We start from the raw sequence: 18227 nt of genomic DNA on the forward strand, positions 1-18227 counted from the left end.
CACAACCAGGGTACAGAGGCAAGAAAAAACACAAGCAGGGAACAGAGGCAAGAAAAAACACTAGCACAAGCAGGGAACAGAGGCAAGAAAAAACACAAGCACAAGCAGGGAACAGAGGCAAGAAAAAACACAAGCACAACTGGAGAACAGAGGCAAGAAAATAGAGCACAAGCAGGGAACAGAGGGAAGAAAAAACGATGACAACCAGGGAACAGAGGCAAGAAAAAACATGAGCACAACCAGGGAACAAAGGCAAGAAAATAGAGCACAAGCAGGGAACAGAGGCAAGAAAAACGATGACAAGCAGGGAACAGAAGCAAGAAAAATGATGACAAGCAAGGAACAGAGGCAAGAAAAAACAAGGACAAGCAGGGAACAGAGGTAAGAACCAGTCACTGACCCCCCTCAACTTCCCAAAAATATGCACTGCTCACCACACCACAATACGCTCCGTGGAGTACAAACTCTAGACTCTTCACATTTGCACTACCACAACATACAGGGGTTTGTGACCATCAAAGTAACTCACAGGATCTGTAATGCCCACCACACCCAGTACACGTAATGTACTCCTCATATGCTTACATCGAAATGTACCCCCCCCCCATGTCAGCTTGCACAATCTGTTCTGCTCCCCGTGGCAGGCACCAAGCACTGAAAGTCCCCCAAAACAAGGGCTCTATGCTTTAGTCATTGACTCTCCTAAGCTCTGTATTTCTCACACTTCTTCCACCGCCTGGAACCCACAAGCCTATAAATCCCAACCCCCCCCCGCCAATTTGTACCCTCTCAATACGATATCACCACTGTTGTATTTCCTCATTCGCCCTAACTTCCTCACCCAAAAAAATGTCCCCGAAAGAGCTGCTGCCGATCTTCCGACCCAGTCGGTATCTGTTCCCGACCCGAAGCTCCATGACTATCGTTCTGTTCGGCTCCCGGGGATCCTGGGGCGGCTCCCCGGCCTGTTGTATCTCCCCCGGCCCAGAGACTCATTGTCACTGTGAATACAGCTTTAATTCTTCTGGCATCTTCCTGAATATGCGGTTTTTAGTCCCCGGTTCCGCGTTTTGGACCCAGCAACAGCTGATTGTCTTCTTCCGGATGACCTGCCTCCTGTTCCAGAGTTTCAACTCTCACCTCCTCCGGCTCCCCCCCTCCCCCCCCCGGTCGTCACTGTCCCCATAGCTCACTCGGCCCTCGAAGCGGTGGACTCTCAATGGCCCGTTGTATGGCTTGTCCGGGCTCCGGGGCTCTTGCTCATCCACCGCTTGCACTGAGGAGCCCTCAGACAGCCCCGGATTCCGTCGGATGCCGGCTGCCCCTGCACCAGATCAGTTCTTTCTACCAGGACTACAGTCAGCCATACTCTGTGACGTCACTTCCCTTGACAACGGCGGCCAGGCGGGACCAAAACAATGAGAGGTGGGCGGGAACAGTTAAGGCGGGGACCCGAGACGACTCTACTGGGAAGGCCATTTACGCAAGGCCCCGGCTTTAGGCCAAAGACCCGGAGCTTATTCGGAATATTGGTTACAAATCTGGAGTTTCCGTTAGAACAAAGCAATATCACATTGCCCAATATGATGTTTTATTGATATGGTGCCACAACACCAACCATCTTTCTCCGAGGTCAAGAAGAAATGCTTCGGAGAAAAGCCCCGTGATTTTCGGACTGGGGGGCGTGTTTTTCTTTCTCTCCTCTTCCCATTGGCTGGAATATAGGAAGAGGAGAGAAAGAACCTAAAAAAACACGCCCCTCAATCCCAAAAAAACGGGGCTTAAATGGACCGGCGCCCCTCTCCTCCAATGGCTGCCATCCGTTTAGGAAGCCAGCCAATGGAGAAGAGGGGCGGGTTCAAGCCCCACACTGAAAAACATAAGATCTCGCCGGCGAGACTGCGCAAGCGCAGCCTACGCAGGCCGAGACCTAAAAATGTTGCTGTACATTTTGTAACAGTGAAATTCACTCCTGTCCTCACACACACAACCAATCCACTATATACAGGCCACAATTATAAAATAAACCTTTCCATTCAGGCCCAGCATGCCTTCCAAAGATAAAGTAACAGTACTTCAGGGCCATATAAGTGACAACCATGCACTACATAAATGACTATACCAAAGTGCCTGAGTGGGTGAGGTTTAGGAATATATAGCAGATGGGGATTTAACCACCTGAGGATCACTGGGGAAGCTAGTATCCAGCTAGATTATGAGATCCAACAAGTAATTCAGTGATGTGAACATTTTGAACCACCATCTACCGTCCTAGAAGATGGATTCTTCTTGTAGGGAGTCTGTAAACGTTAGAATAACGGTATCCTATTTCTGTCGCTAAGTGACAGTAAAATGTTGAGTCGAGTCTGGCTTTTCCTGTTCTTTGAGAAAGGTTGGCGTGATGTGTTTTTTATATTTCCGAGCTCCAGGTTTTACAAGGATAAAGCTCAAAGGTTTAGAATACAGTCATGCGAAAACTGGTCAAGTCCCACTTCTGGTGTATGTTTTTGTGCCCAGCTAGAATATTAAAAACCTGCATTTGAGCGGCTATCAACTTTTTTTGTTATACAGCTTCAAGTTCTTAAATAGCACTACCCTACCAACAGGGTGTTAGGGTGCTTTTACAGAGCAACAGTCGTACAGGAGGAGCCCCAGGTGTAGAAAATAACAGCATAAGTCAAAGACATTTTTCAGCAAGAAGGATACAATTCCTATGGTGAGGAGACATTGAGAAAGCGAGTTAGTTGTGACAGTTGACATTTAATATTTAAATGCTGTTTCAAGAGAGAAGTTTTACATTTTTTCAGAATATTTCTTCAGGGAGAATGTGGAGACCGCCCTTGAGAATTATCTGCTTGAGGCTAAATAAGATTTTAATTTCTTGCTTTTTTTAAGTGAACAACTTCTTTGCACTGTTTAACCAAGTGTTCTTTACCACCAGTGTGGTGTAGGGAGTGATAGTAGGACAGATAACCTACTTTCACGGCTTTGGAAGCCAGTTTACATTTAATCCTCATCTTCGGGAGTTACCAGCAGAGGTCTCTCAAAATGGGGGAGATTAGATTAAAATTTCCTAGTGTTTGCTGTCAAGTAAGCAATGGAATGAATGAGGTAGCTGTAGCTCCTGTGAGAGGAGAATTTCCGAAATCAGATTTTGAGATGACAATGAGAATTTCCGAAATCAGATTTTGAGATGACAATGGCTTCGGATTATGAAAATAAGGACCAACTGAGAGAGACCAGATTCTTTTCATTTTGACTAGAAAACAGCTCTTCAGGTCGATTTGATGATGCAATCGATGTGAGAGTTCATGGTAACATTTGAGTCAATCCAGAAACCTAGCAATTTAATCTCTTGACTTACTTTGGGTGTGAATCCTTCAGATCTAAATCGAATTAGCCAATTAATTTCAATTTTAATAGGTACAAGTCTGCTGAATAAGATGAATTTTGTGGTCTCTGGTTTTAGCTTCACAACTGTTTAGGATATTAATTTTTTAATGTTAGTTCGCGAGTTATTAATGTTGACGACATTGTAGAAATCTTGTTTTTTATATGCAGTTGTGGCTCATGTACATATTGGTGGTTGAACACCTCAGAATCCTTTAGCAAAGAACCTGGTGATTCCATATACAGGTTGAAAAGTGTAAGGGCAGATCCATAAACCACCATCTTAGAACAATTTCTAAAACAAACTGATGCATGTTTTTAGGGTTTTGGAAAGGTTCAATTATCAATTGTGTCAAACGCCACTGTGAAGTATAACAGTATAAAAAACAGGCTTCCTTATTGTCTGTCAAACATGTGATGGATGTCGTTTATGATCTTGACTGGTGGTTTTAGTGCTGCATACTTTGAAAAATCAAAGTGGTTACTTGGCCAAAAGTTTTCTTTTTCTATGAACACACTGAGTTGATTTGCTGCACATCTTTTGATAACTTTGCCAAGCCAGTGGCAATGAGTCACTGGTGTATAATTAAATAATTAATTTGGGGCAGCTCTCTTTTTTAGAGAGGAATGTCCCATTTTAAAATGTTTGGGAATTTTTCCTGCAATAAGTAAGGTGTTGACAATCGGCACTAAATTTTGGAAATCAATTTGACAAGTGTTGTAGGTATGTCACGTTTTGATTAGATATTCCAGTTGTATTTCGGTTACTGCTAGGAAGAAGTGAGAACAAGAGTTCTTTTAGATTGTTTGGTGCGAAGATTCCTTCTTTAGGTAAGGTTCTATGGTCAGCTGCTCAAGGACGATAAATAATTTGTCTATGAGATGTTTTACAAATGTAGTAAATTTTTCAATTGAGCTGTCCTGAAGGGAAGCAGCAGAGGATCTAGTACGGTTTTTAACCATCTTAAAGCTTTTTTGTTTTTTGTGTGAATTGCAGATCTTTTGTTGAAGGAATTGTGTTTTTATAGAGATAAGGCTCCGGCTGTAGATTTTTCTAACTTTTTTGTCGAACTTTGTTTGTGTAATGCGTCATTGAGCCATTAATTAGTTCCACTTGGATTGATATTTATTTCTCATCTTTGGAGGGTGGCAAGCTTATTAGCAATTTCTAGTATACTGTTGTTAAAGTGAGCAATCGTTTATTTACATCGGACTTGCGTGTGACAGGCAAGAAAACTCAGCCGAAGTCAAATTCAAGCTCTTGACTACGGTCCTTTCTGCTTTTTATTTGTGATGCGAGTTTGAGATACTTGTAAAATGAGGTTATACTGAGTCCAGACCAGTAAACCACGTATGGATCCAGGGAGTTGACATATGACTGCTGCAGAACTGTTAAAAAGGGTGGTTCTTCTCATTACCACAGTAGACGTTCAAGTCCACAATAAAAAAATTGTTTACGGAGGCAATTTGTAGTACAATAACATATTTAAGTGTTTCAGCAATTCATTTTTTAGAGGTTTTGGCAGTCATTATTGTATGAATTTACAGGATTTCACTTAGTGAGATTATTAAGGCAGTTTTTTGAATTTTTAAAGATAGGAGTGCAGACATTTGAATTTTCCATCCAGTAATGGAGTATTAATGGATGAGAGCAGTGCCACCTCCATATGAGTGGCTTCTTTGTTCTCTGGTGCAGTTATACCTCGAAGAGACACATCTATGACCTGGGAGCAAGAATTCAGTAAGGAAAGCCAGATCACTGTTGAGCTGAGAGATGCTATTCACAGTTTCAGAGTGGTGAGCATTTGTAGACCTGCAGTTGTATACTGAACATTAAATTAGATTTCAAATGTGATTTGTCTTGTGGTGGATTAAGACCAATGAAATTTGTTCAAGTCTGACGAGTTCAAAACTCTCTTTGAACCGCTCTTCTTTCTTTACAATGTGTTTTGGGCCCTATGCAGCAGAAGTATGTTTCAAATGATGCAGTGGATTTGCTTTTAGAAAACAGTGTATGATAATTGCATGCCAAATTCAGGCTTATTAGAAACATTTATATGGCAGGAATCCACAATTGTTGTCCATTTTAGACACTGTAAGATATTTCTTTAGAACAAAAATATTGTTTTGTGATCCAGTTTCATTTAATTTAATAATATGTAGTGGTAGAACAGAGACATAGTACTTCTATTATTATTTTCCTGGTTTTGGTAAACAACTATGTAATTAGCACATCGGTAAGCAATTTAACTCACATGATCATGTGGATGCGAGAGAGAGCTCAATAAAAAAAACATAATGGTCACCCTTTTTGTCAAGAACGCCCTTCTACTTCAAAATGGCCACTCTTTTTTACACAGACGCCCTTCTTTTGTGTGTCTACCTTGGATGAAAACGCCATGAGTGTTCTAGTTTGCTGGTTAAAAGGGAGTTTACAGTTGTGGTTTACTCACATCTAGCTCCTTGCATTTCAGTTAATCTCCTTTTGTAGTTCAGTGCCTGTTTTAATGTCCTTTTTCAGCGCTCTTACACGCATGGAGATGCTTGGCTCCACTTGTTCTGGGAGCCATCTTAGGTCGTTACCCTCACTGATTTTTATGTGTTTATGCTTTTATTTTCTCATCTTTGGTTTTTGTTACACATTGGTTATCGCTAGTACTCCTTCCTGGTGGGAAAGCCTTACAGGCGGGAGTGGTGCTGCTGGGCTCCAGTTTGCGTTCTTATACCCCCTCCCCCAGTTTTTCACGCCACAGTCACACCCTCTTTAGAGGCAGGATACTTAGGCATGCACGGCTGCACTGGTTTCAGCTCACATGAGGAGCGCTGGACTCTGTGTGCAGATACATTGTTGCCTGTTTTAAGCAATTTCACCATAGCTGGATTTCTAATATATTGCCCTCAAGGCCGAGCTGCTAGTTTTATGGCATTCCTAACAGATACACTGCCGCAATTTATTTTACGCTTTTTGAACTTCTCTGTTGTTGGAGACCTCAATCTTCATTAGGCTGACGCTGCTTGCCCAGCGGCAGCCATACTGGTTACCGACCTAGAGGCTCTTCAGTAATTTTATTTGGTTCATTCCTCCACACTTGGGCTCGGGCACATGCTGGACCCTTCTTTTTCGAATCTGATAAGTTCAATGGTGGATTCACCTCTTTCTCTTCTGTGGTATGATCTAGCCATACCCTTTCAGGTTTCTATAGTCAAACCACCACTTATTTATGCTACTCACTAAACATGTTTTTTTTAACGCTGTGATATTTGAGGGCGGCTGAAAAGTGATATCTATACATTAGTTAAAAAAATTAAGATACTGTGTGATTAGCATCCCTTTAGAAAGCGCTCCATTGCCCACAATCGCCTCCAACAACAGGTGAATAGCATTTGAGGGAGAGGGCTTGCTTGAGTTGGCGCGCACGCGGGATCCTTCCTGTGCCTCACATCGCATTGTTGTTGTGGAATCGGCACGGATGGGGGCTGTAAGGCCGCGTCGAATGCCTTGGAGGAGATCTCGTCATAGTGTGTGTTTTAAGGACTCCTCCTCAAGCTGTGGCAAGGGAACGGCCGCACCCCCTTGCTTACGCCGGTCAAAATGAAAGCACACGGACGGTATTCTAAAAGCATGCCGCCCTGCAAAAATTAATATGTATATTTTTTTATTGGGGGGGAAATTAACATGTTTAATGAGCGGTGCAAGTCAGCAAGCCATGCATTTTAAAAAGACGCGCGGGCGCCATTACGAGCCTCGCAATTTAAGCATAAGGTAGGAGGGCGGCATTACGGTTCTCCCTTGCTGTGAAAAAAACACACACAATGTTCCAGAACAAACACTCAAACAAAAACAAAAAAGCAAGGTATGTTAAAAAAAGAGATCCCCCAAAAACAAGAGACCCAGAAAAAATTGACTAATACAAGTAAAGGGGCCAATAGCCATAGGCGCGCCCAACTGGAAAAAAGGAGGGCCTTGGAACACGATTAGCCAATTGCAAGTACTACATTTTCAAAGACACACTCAATAACAAATAGAAACAAGCATTAAAAATGCAATAGCTCTCGCCTTTTATTAAGTTAAAGCCATTTGCTTTACTATACAATACCATTAACAAATCAAATAGCTTTAACTTAATAAAAGGCGAGACCTATTGCATTTTCAATGCTTGTTTTATTTAAATCCATATTAAGGGTCAAGACAAGGTCTTTGCAGGCTCTTTAAGCAACAAATGGCTGGTATTTTTCTTTTGGGAACCCTACTTTATATTCCTTTTCATGAAATGCATTCTCGCGCTATGTCAGTAAAAGAGAAATACAAATGTAAGGAATAGGCAGAGTGGGGGCCCAGGGGGTACTGGACCCAGAACAAAAAAAAATTAAGCCCCAGTAAACAGTTTACCAAAGTATGTAAATATGCAAATGGTCTTTAAAGACCTGTAAAACTCGAGCGTGCCGGAGATAAGACTCCAGACACTGCCTGGTTGAGTCCACAGCAGCTCAGCTCGAGCTGCAGCAGGACGGGCGAGGGGGTGGGAGCTTTTCATCCCTGCTGTCTCCCTTTGTCACCGTTGTCTTCCTTTTTCTTTCTCCATTTTCTGCTTTTTCTCTGTCACTCTTGTATTGTAAATTGATTTATATAGCGCTTACTACCCTTAAGACGTTAAAACGCTTTAGGACGAGTAGGACGCTACCGAATAACCAGAGAATAGTGGTATAGCATTATTAGCTTGGTTAGAGACTGAGCACGAAAAAATAAGTTCTCTGCCCCAAAACTTAACACCGTTTCCCACCGCTCACAGGCCCCGGCAAAAATTAAGCACTGCACTGCTACACAACATCTGAGCTCTCAAATACCGGTTCTATTTGTGACCTAGAAGCCTCAGTGATGTTGAAGTGCTGTTCTCCTTAGGTAATTTCTCTCCACTCATGCCTTCCTTTATCTCCATCAACATTTTGGAAGGCTACTATTTCTTCTCCTCGTGAGCACATGCCGTCCAGAGTAATTAAACGTTGCTAGGAATAGTTAAAAAAAAAAAAAAAAAGTTCTCTGACCAACAGCAACCTCATCCTGGGGAGAGAGAGGATGCGGCCTGACGGCTAGAGCTGCGGACTTTGGTGCCAATCATTTAAACTTTGGTGCAAATCATTTATCTCCTCATGCCTACCAAATAATTAATGTGTCCTTGAACTACGTAACTGGTGCAATGTAACATGCTCCAATACCTTTGGGACGAGTTCGCGCTATATAAATCTGCAACAAAAAAAAAGAGCAAATCCACACCTAGGATTTTCAAATGGAGCTTGCGGTATCAGTGAAGATCAGATGGTATGAGTGTTATGAGCTGCAGTTGCACTCTTAAAAAAAGATGCGTTCATATGTTGAAGTTGCCATTACCGCAAACATGCACTAAATGTAAATATGCACCCTGAGTTCCACGACTCACTATCACTTTCGCAGAAAACAGCCCCCTTACCTGCTTCCGCTGCGCCAATGGTTATCTGGCCACAGCCACTCCAACAATGGGGTTTGGGGATATCATATAGTAAGACCGCACAACCATCCGTTTGCCCCACCCAAACCTTTTTATCCCAAGTCTAAAGCGCCAGCTAACTCATTAACATTCAGTGGCTCCCACCCCTTTCAAGGAAACCGTGAGACCCCCCAAAAAGAAACCGAGCCGGGTGAGGGGAATCGGTACACATAAGGACCACACTCCGCACTGAAGAGCATGGACGGAAGAGCATCCGTGGAAAGCGAAGCAGGGACCTGAAGCCCCTCGGCGTCCGTGAGTTCAGATCGCTTGGCAGTTTGTGCTGAGTTGTTGTGAAGGAGTATATTTTCGCTCAGGGAGTAGGGTGGCTGTAAAAGGAGTTGTAGTAGATGCATCTGTGAACAAGCGCTCGCCATTCCCACGTGGACCGCACTGAAGCCAGAGCAAAGTAGAGCCGGAGCTGCGCGGAGATAATTTGTGTGTCGACGGCATCAGGGGTGGTGTGGCCGCTGTTTAGGAAAGATGAGATGTGGCAAGAGGTGGTGCAAAATGGTAAGGCATTTATTTCGTTTTTTTGCTGTTTCTGCAGCAGCGACGTCGCAGGGCACAGCAGCAGCCCTGGCGCCCGGCCTGAGTGATTGTGATGAAGCAGACAGACGCTGCGTGAGAGAGAGGGGGAGCACAAGGTGAGCCTGCTTCACGGCTGTTGTGAAGACTTTTCTTATCTGCTTGTTAAATAAACAAGCAGATAAAAAAGTCTTCACGACAGCCGTGAATCAGGCGAGGCAGTCCACCAAAAAGCCAAAGGGAGGCAACTAAAAATCCTCCTTTCCAATGGGAAGCCAGTGTTTACCATAAAAGCTGACGATACCCAATGGAAAGGAGGAGCGGGGCTTGAGTCCCCTTCTCAAAAGTAACTTGTTAACTATAGCTCTTGCAGGGGCGCATGCGCTCCAACGCCAGGCGAGACCTAAAAAGGAGGCGGTGACTCACATAGTAAAGCATATACTGCATGTCTCAACAAGACAGCAGATGCGCTGGCTAGGCGAGACCTAAAAAAGAAAGCAGTGAGATGGGCCTAAAGTTTTCAGGCTTAGTGGCATCTAAAAGCGTTTTCTTAAAAGGTCTAACTTTAGTGGCATTTTTCCAGCCCACCGTAAATGAGCTGTTGAGAAGGTCACAGTGCAAGGGTAATACAGCTGCTATTCCTCGCTCTAGGACAGCGGGAAATGTGGGATAAACAGGGGAACCGGACTTAACGGCTGTTAATAGCGGGTACAACTCCTCAAATGTGATAGACTTAAAAGTGCACAGTTCTGAGCTATCATTGGGGATTCAAACCACACATTGAGACAGGGAGCGTGTCCAGCTACCTCAGGGAAAGGGGAACAGATGTAATCGACTTTGTCAGACAAAAAAAGAGCAATGATGTTACAGTTCCTCTCAAGGCGGAGTAGATGTGGAGACTCGGTCCAAAGAAAACAGCGACTTCACATTTCAGAAGATTTCTCGAGGGGGAGTCTGAGCCACCTAAATTTTCCCAGTATAAAAGGTGCGGCGGGTAGCCCTAATATGCCTAGGATAATCTTCAGGGTTGGTCTTATCAGTAGAAATAAAGCTCCTGTGTCAGATACATTCTGGGGGTTTGCAGTTTTTTTTTTTTCATAACAAGTAGTTCTTCGCTGAACCACTCCACCGAAGGTTTGGATCTTCTATGGTGTGATCTGCCAATGGTGCAAGTTGGTCAAGTGAACCCATTATCCATCATTCACCTGGGAATTGGCTGTATCCACACAATCTTATAGATTAGGATGATTGCGTTCAGAACTTGAATAAAGTCGACAGATGTCACCTTCACCCATTTCCGTGTCCTGACCGGCGAACCGCTTTATTTGGGGTGAGTTTATCAGAGTATGTGGGTGAATGGAATCTCTTCCGGTTGAGCTGTAGACTCTTCGCCAACCATCAGATCTTTATGCCCCGGAGGCATCAGCAGGGACGACTGCTTTGTTTGAATTATAGGTGTTCGAGACCTAGATGTGGCAACTCCAGAGCTTCCCGCTCTCCACCACTGCTCCCACCCAAATACATGCCTCCAGTCACTTTTACGGAGTTAGGTGGTAGTCTAGAGCTTCCTGTGCATTACAGCTTAAGGCTAATAGATTCTCTCGAAATGTTTATTTTTTTAAATAAATAATAGTGAGTTTGAAAGAGTTAGGAGCATGTCCGAGTGAGATGTGCAATTAATGCAATTAGTGCATTGATGGGTTATTCCGTGTGACGTGTTATCCGTTTTTTAAATGTTTTTCATTTCATGCTGGTTGAAAAGGTTGCTCGAGGCCAGTCGATAATTTGAAATGTCTGTTTGTGCCCCGGTTACTTACCGGTAATCTTCATTACTCAGAGTATAGTCTTCCTCGCCACATGACTTGCTAAGTGAGCTTCAGCTCCACACCAGAACCCTCCAAAGCAAAAAGTTAGCCTCCCATACCTCCCATCCCTTCCCAAGATGGCCGACCCATTACCACCTGACCTCTATAAGAGGCGGGCCGGCCCAACCCAACAGCCTGAAACAACCAAGCACAAACATGAAGCCGATAGCCAGACAGGGAGGGAGGGATGGGCACTCATGTGGCGAAAAAGACCATACTCGGAGTAATGAAGATTACCAGTAAGTAACCGGGGCATTACCTCCTCGTTAGTCTTCCTCGCCACATGACTTACAAAGTGAGCACATACCAAAGCCAAGCGGCTTCATGGAAAACTCACAAGAAACCAACAGACCAGGACGAGTGGAAGGACCACCCAGGAGAGAGGTAACCACAAGTAGGAGAACCAACCCGGGACGGAAGACACCGGGAAGGCCGAAAAACAAACCAAACCCCAGAGACACCAAGTGCCGCCAGGAAAACCGCCCCAACCGAAGGAAGGCAGAGAGAGGCATGGGACCAGACCGCACGGAGCCAAAAGGGCAACAGCAACCAGGGCCAGAACAGAAAAGTGCAGGCCTGACCAACACACCAGGGCAGCCCAACAGGTAGCACAAAGCGAGAGGGGAGCAAAAGACCAAAGAGAGGAACCGAACGAACAGAGGGCATCCCCACCACAGCGACCCAACCGTCCAACACAGCAATACCGCAAGGGCGCCACAACCCGCGAGAGAGCCGAACCAGAAAAACTGGGAAGCAGCACCAGCCATCCAACAAACAGGCAAGAGCCAGAAAAATGGAAAAAGGGTGCCGAAAAGAAACAGAAGGGGGACAAACCCCCGACACACAAAGGACCCCCGGAAGGGACCGCGACTCCAAGGAGAGAACCCAGGCAGGCACCAGGGAAAACGAACCTAGGAACGAGCCGAAACAACACTGAAGAGACCCGGAGGAAAAACAACCGGGCTGAAGAGGCAGAAATAGCCAACCGGCCAGGTACGGAAACACCCCGCACAGAAACCAAGCAAACCGGCCCAGGAAGAAACACAAGAAGGGAGCGAGCCGCCGAAGAGAGCATCCAGGCGGCCAAACAGACAGCCAGCTCACAACCAGGCCCAGCCCAGCGAGACAAGAAGAACCGACCGGCATAGGAGCGCGGCAGTAACACACCAAAGGCGTGAAGAACAGAAGGGCAGGGCGAAGACGAGTCCGAGCCATGACAAGATACCCAGGGAGCCACCAGAACCAACCGGAACCGGGACCCCAAACCAGATACAAAAACTAGCAAGGGAAAGAGAAGGCAGGGGCAGGACACAAAATCTGCGCCCCAAGAGGCAAAACAAGGACCAAGAGCAGCAGGGCCCAAGCCAACCACCGCGGAAGCAGATGGAGACGCACACAGGGGAGCACCACCAGCGGGACAAAAATAAACCTGGCCAGGCCAAACAAGCCCAGAAACCCAGGAGAAAAAAAAGGGACCCCAGGAAGCGCAAAGCCGGGAGCCCGGACGAGAAGGCCGAAGAGCCAAAACCTGAGACCCAAAGTAAGCAGACAAGACCAGACGGACCCAGGAGTCTCCCGAACCAGGCACCAAAACCGGCCCGACCCGACGAGAACAAGAGCGTAAAGGGCCAGAAAGGCCGGAGCCAAAAAACGACCCAGGCAAGGACAGCACCAAAGCGCCAAAAGTCAACAGGGGCGAACCCCGCACACACCCCGGAGCACGAGGCAGGGGACAAACTTACCAGAAAAGCCACCAACAAGCCCCAGCAAGGCAGGGGAAAACCCCAGAGAAGTCAAGAACCGGCAAATAGAAGCCAGATGGGAAAAACACCCACAGGGAAACCCACCGACCCAGCACAGACCGGGAACCCAAGCATGCCCCCAGGAAGGCAACACCAACACACGGGAAGGAGAAACACAGCCGTACCAGGAGACAGAGCGGGAAGGGCCGGGGCAAAAAGAACGAAGGAAGGGCCAGATTAAAACAGGACCCGAGGAAGGCCCCACCAAGGCAGCCCCACACAGAAGGTCCAGCGAGACCGTCAAAAAACCACCCGCAACAAAACAGGAAAGAACGCACACCCCACCAGAGAGGGGCGCCGAATCCCTGTACCATCCATAAGAATAGGCACTGAGGCGAGAATCATCAGGTCCGCGGGAACCTGAGCCCAAGACCCGCCGAGGCGGGGAATTGAACCCCGGACCCGGGCTAGACACCTGCATTAGGGTCTGCCGCTCCAAACATCGAGCCATACCTCACACAGCAGAGCAACTGAAGAACCACAGCCCCATGGACAGGAGCCGGGGAGCCCAAGAACCGACCATCGGAGCAGGCAGGCAGAGGGCAGGAGCAAAGGAACCGAGCCACCCAGGTTGAGAGGGGAGGCGACAGAAGGACCACAACAAACACAGACCCCAGGAGGCGAGAAGCACGGGACAGCAGAAAACCAACTGAACAGGGGTGCAGGAGTCACCCGACTAGACAGCGAGCCAGCCAGGAGCAGAAGAGCCAAAAAAAAAAAACAAGGAGTACCACCGAAGTAGCCCAGAGACGGGCGAACAGGTGCCAACCGCAGCCAGCACCAGACACGTGCCAGCCCACAGCCCCTGGAACCCCCCACCAGGGAACCTAACAGGACAGCACAACGGCGGGAACAGGAGTCCCGGAGGCCCAAAAACCCAAAGGGGAGGAAGGAGCCAGGGACAAAACAGCAACATGAAGCCAAGGCCCCGCAACCCAACGCAACAAGCGCCAGCACGCAAACAGCACAAACACCAGTGCAGGAACAACCCCAGAAAACACGAAGCAAAGCGCACGTGCACCACCACGGGCATCCAGGCACAGAACAACAGATGAAAGATGCAACCCCACACAAGGGGACCCTACCAACCCAAGACGGAAGAAGAGTAGAGTGAACACGCAGGGAGTAAAACCCATGGCCCAGGCGGACTAAGTCATCGGAGGCCCAAGGCACCCCACTGAGCCACTGCACCATGGAAGCGAACAGCACCAGGCCTACCCAGGAAGTCACCATCCAGGCACCAAACAGGTCCAACCACCGAAAGCACACAACCACCCCAGCAACGAGGCAACATGGCCGCTGAAAGAACAGACGCACAATGCAAACCAATCAAATGGAACAAAAGCGCACTGACCTCAAAGGAAGAAAAGCTGAGCGGACCCGCCGGGATTGAACCCCTGTAAATATCAGGACCCCGGAACAATGAGCCCAAGACCCGCCGAGGCGGGGAATCAAACCCTGGTCCCGGGCAAGACCCCAGCACCAGGGACTGCCGCTCAAACCATCGAGCCACACTGAGAAAACACAACAAATGCACATTACGAACACTCATCACCTCAGGACATTCAGAAAGAAATGGCAGGAATAGAACCCCAACCCGTGGAAGGAGCAGTCGGAAAAGGACACAGAAACCACCGTGAGAGGAATGCTCAGGGCGCCCGTGTGCGGGCAAAGCTAAACAAAAAGTGAGAATACAAATACCACGGAACACCAGGCAAAGCCCCCAACCCAGAGAGCAAGACTCCAAGACCGCAAACAGCCACAGAGCGTCCACATACCGCCCGGGCCATAACGGCACCAAACGCAGAAGCCAAACGGCACCCCATAGGGATAAATAAAACATGCGTATCAGTAAAGCACACGAATCACTCAAGGGTCACCAGGCACAGCCTAAAACAGAGTGACCGACCTGCAGACACATCCAATGAAAGCAAGCACGAAAATGTATCATACCGGATATCAACCCATTACGACGGAGATTCTATGGAACACTTCACGAATATTGCGTGTCAACCTTGCGCAGGGGCCATGCTAATCTTCTCTGTATCGTTCCAATATTTTAGTATAAGTGCTGCCGAAGCGAGCACGCCTGTGACACCCCGGGACTTGAACCCGCGACCAAGAGGTCGAACTACAGCAGGGGTCTTCAACCAGTAGCTCAGGAGCTACTGGTAGCTCACCAGCACCCTCAAAGTAGCTCTGAGTTACTTGTGTGGATGTGTGACATTGTGTCCTTCCCTTTAAACAGTGTTGATTCCTTAAAGCTACTCCTAGTGTCAAGGACTGCTAAATATGTATGCTGGTCCCCATCATAAGATGGTATAATTGTGCCATAGCCATAATATTTTAATCCTGGACTATTTTGGGCATACTTGCTGCCATCATTGACATATTAAGAGCATGACTGGCCTGCTTTTAGCCATTCCTAACAGAGTGGAAACTGCTTCTCCCATAATAATGACCATAACTGATATATGTTGGGCATCCAGCTGTGTCACGGTGGTAGCCCTGGTTTAATGGTGGGTATTATTAGCATAACAGAGGCATTCTTAGTGTTATGCTAAGCAAGCATAGCCTATGATTCCAATACTTGGGTATTTGAAGCAGAATTTGTCCATGGAAGGCAATTTTACATGGCGGTACTCAATGAAAATGAAAAGCTGATGTTTAGGGGCTGTGTATTTTCTAACAATGAAAACTGATTTGATTTTTAAAGGAAAAAATTATGCTTTTCCAGAAATGGGTTTCTTTTGGAAAATTGAGTTTGGTTGCTCTAAGTCGGAAGTGGATTTGTTAGAAAAATGTGTATTTTCAATGCTAAGGAAGACAAAATATTGCAATTCTAAAACACATTTAAAGTTGTTAGCTTAATGATAATTCAGTTTGAGTTGGGGCGACTTACTGCTGTGGTAATAATACCCCTTGTGGCACACACCAAGTGATAATTTGAATGTTACTTGATTACAAGCATTTAATATTGATAAACGTATTCCCAGCATTCTGCTGATAAGTTCACCTAGAATGTTTGGGTGGTTACTACTGAATCGTGCTTAGGGTGGTCATAGTGCAATTTTAATAGATATCATCAGCATTTTACTGTGATAAAATATGCTAGTAGCTCGGCAGGACTTTACTTGAGCAGAATTAGCTCTCACTATAGAAAAGGTTGGAGACCCCTGAACTACAGGAACCCGCAGTGGACACAATATCCCACCAACAGAATACATGTAGAAACATGCCAGAACATGCGCACAGGGCACCAGGATTGAACCAAGGGAGAGGGAAACCCGAACAGAACCACCGGAAGAGGAGCGCAGAGAAACCAGACCAAAAGACTGGGAGGAAACCGGGATCTGTAATCAAACCGTCGGTGTCCACAGGGCCGTATGAACCACCGAAGTGAAGCCGGAGGCGCCCGGACCCGCCCCCCGGACCGAGGCGAGTAGCCCAAACAAGGAGGCCCACAGCAAAAACAGCCCGGACCCGCACAGAGGCCCGGCGGGAACGTGAAAAAATAAACGGCGCCCGGCTGCGCCCCTGACCCTGTCACCAAACATTCGCAGGAAAGACCGGGGGCAGCCAACTCCCGTAGTGCGGAAATCCCACGCATCGCCGAGGACGGCCGTAAGCCCGTTAAAGCGGGACCAAGCGGGGGGGGTGGGAGGGGGGGTCCAGGCCTGTCACAAAGAAAAAGAACAGAGCCGACCAGGGAGTAAACTCGGCCGCAATAAATAAGTGCCAGTCCCACGGGCCGAAAACAGAGGCCGCACAAAGGCCGGAGTGCACACTGGGGCGAGGCCGCAGAAAACGGGCCGCACTTTGATGCAGACCAACCCCGCAGCAGTGCAAGCAGCCCGATAAAAACGGCAACACGCTGCACGCTCCAGGGGCCAGAGCAGGGACCGCAGTAGATCCAATCTAGCCCCCGGGAGGTCCCCATCACCACTGAAAGCGAAGCGAGACACAGACGGCCCGGGAGCACTGCCAATAAACGCGCATAACGACTGCTAGTGCGAGGCGAGGGTCAGAAGGGCGCATAAACAGCAGAGCCCCAGACCATGCGGCCCCCCACAGACCCCTGGCACGCTAAAGCAGAGCCTAACCGGGCCCAAAAGAGACCCGGGGGAAGGAAGGGGGGAGGTCCAAATGCCCCAGAGACCGCTAGCGCAGGACCGTCAGCCAAGGACCCATGCTCCTGCTACAGCAGGAGCCACTTACCTGAAGACGCATCTGGAGAGTAATGACGCGCAGAACAAAAAAAAACAGGCTGTTGGGTTAGGCCGGCCCGCCTCTTATAGAGGTCAGGTGGTAATGGGTCGGCCATCTTGGGAAGGGATGGGAGGCATGGGCGGCTAACTTTTTGCTTTGGAGGGTTCTGGTGTGGAGCTGAAGCTCACTTTGTAAGTCATGTGGCGAGGAAGACTAACGAGAAGGTAATGAATTGACGAATAATGTTCTCGTACTTCACTTTGAGGGGCGAGGGGTGACTCGCAGCGATACACAGCCATGCCGGTGACTTCCGGCCCCAGCTGAAACAGTCCATAAACTGTACTTTGGCCGCGCCCTTCAGTTAGTTACGCATGTAGTGCTTTGAATCGTTGGAAGCAAGTCTGTAACACTTTCTAAATTGAAGGGCACCAATGTCAGGTGCGTGCCAATAACGAGGGATGTGCAAATCAGTGACTTTCCTCCTGCACCACAGATAGTGTTCTTTTAACACAAGCCTTTACTGATCTACATGCTGTACTGCCACCAAGTACTAAAACGTCAGCAGAACTCATGCAATGCCCCTCTATACCTGCCTTCCTTGTGCGAAGCACCCATCGAGTCCTCATAATCACCTCTGTCCCAGCCTACTGTCTGTACTGCAATCGAAGTACGGAAACATTGAAAGAGCTCAAGCAATGCACCTCTATGCTCACTTTCCTCTTGCAAGTGCCCATGGAGTCCTCCTAATGCACCTCTGTCCTGACCTGTAGTATTCACTGATTTTCCAGTCCTGAGTCACCCTCAGATATACTGAGACATTTGAAGTTCTCTGACAATCCACTTTCTCCACTGTTCACAACTATGACCTCTCAAAGCTCTCTCAGTGCACCTCTACTCAACAAACATTTGCA

General features: G+C 47.3%; 1 protein-coding gene and 1 non-coding gene across 2 annotated transcripts in view; both read right to left on the bottom strand.

The window, feature by feature from the left end:
• The window catches only part of SOS2 (SOS Ras/Rho guanine nucleotide exchange factor 2), a 372731-nt gene that overhangs the window by 330103 nt on the left and 24401 nt on the right, over positions 1-18227 (bottom strand). The window lies entirely within an intron of this gene.
• LOC147689814 (U6 spliceosomal RNA) lies at positions 15085-15194 on the bottom strand. Its single transcript, XR_015300255.1, has one exon. It is a non-coding gene; the product is annotated as a U6 spliceosomal RNA (small nuclear RNA).

Source organism: Lissotriton vulgaris, chromosome 9 (genome assembly GCF_964263255.1).
Source record: "Lissotriton vulgaris chromosome 9, aLisVul1.2, whole genome shotgun sequence".
NCBI classification, from domain to species: domain Eukaryota; kingdom Metazoa; phylum Chordata; class Amphibia; order Caudata; family Salamandridae; genus Lissotriton; species Lissotriton vulgaris.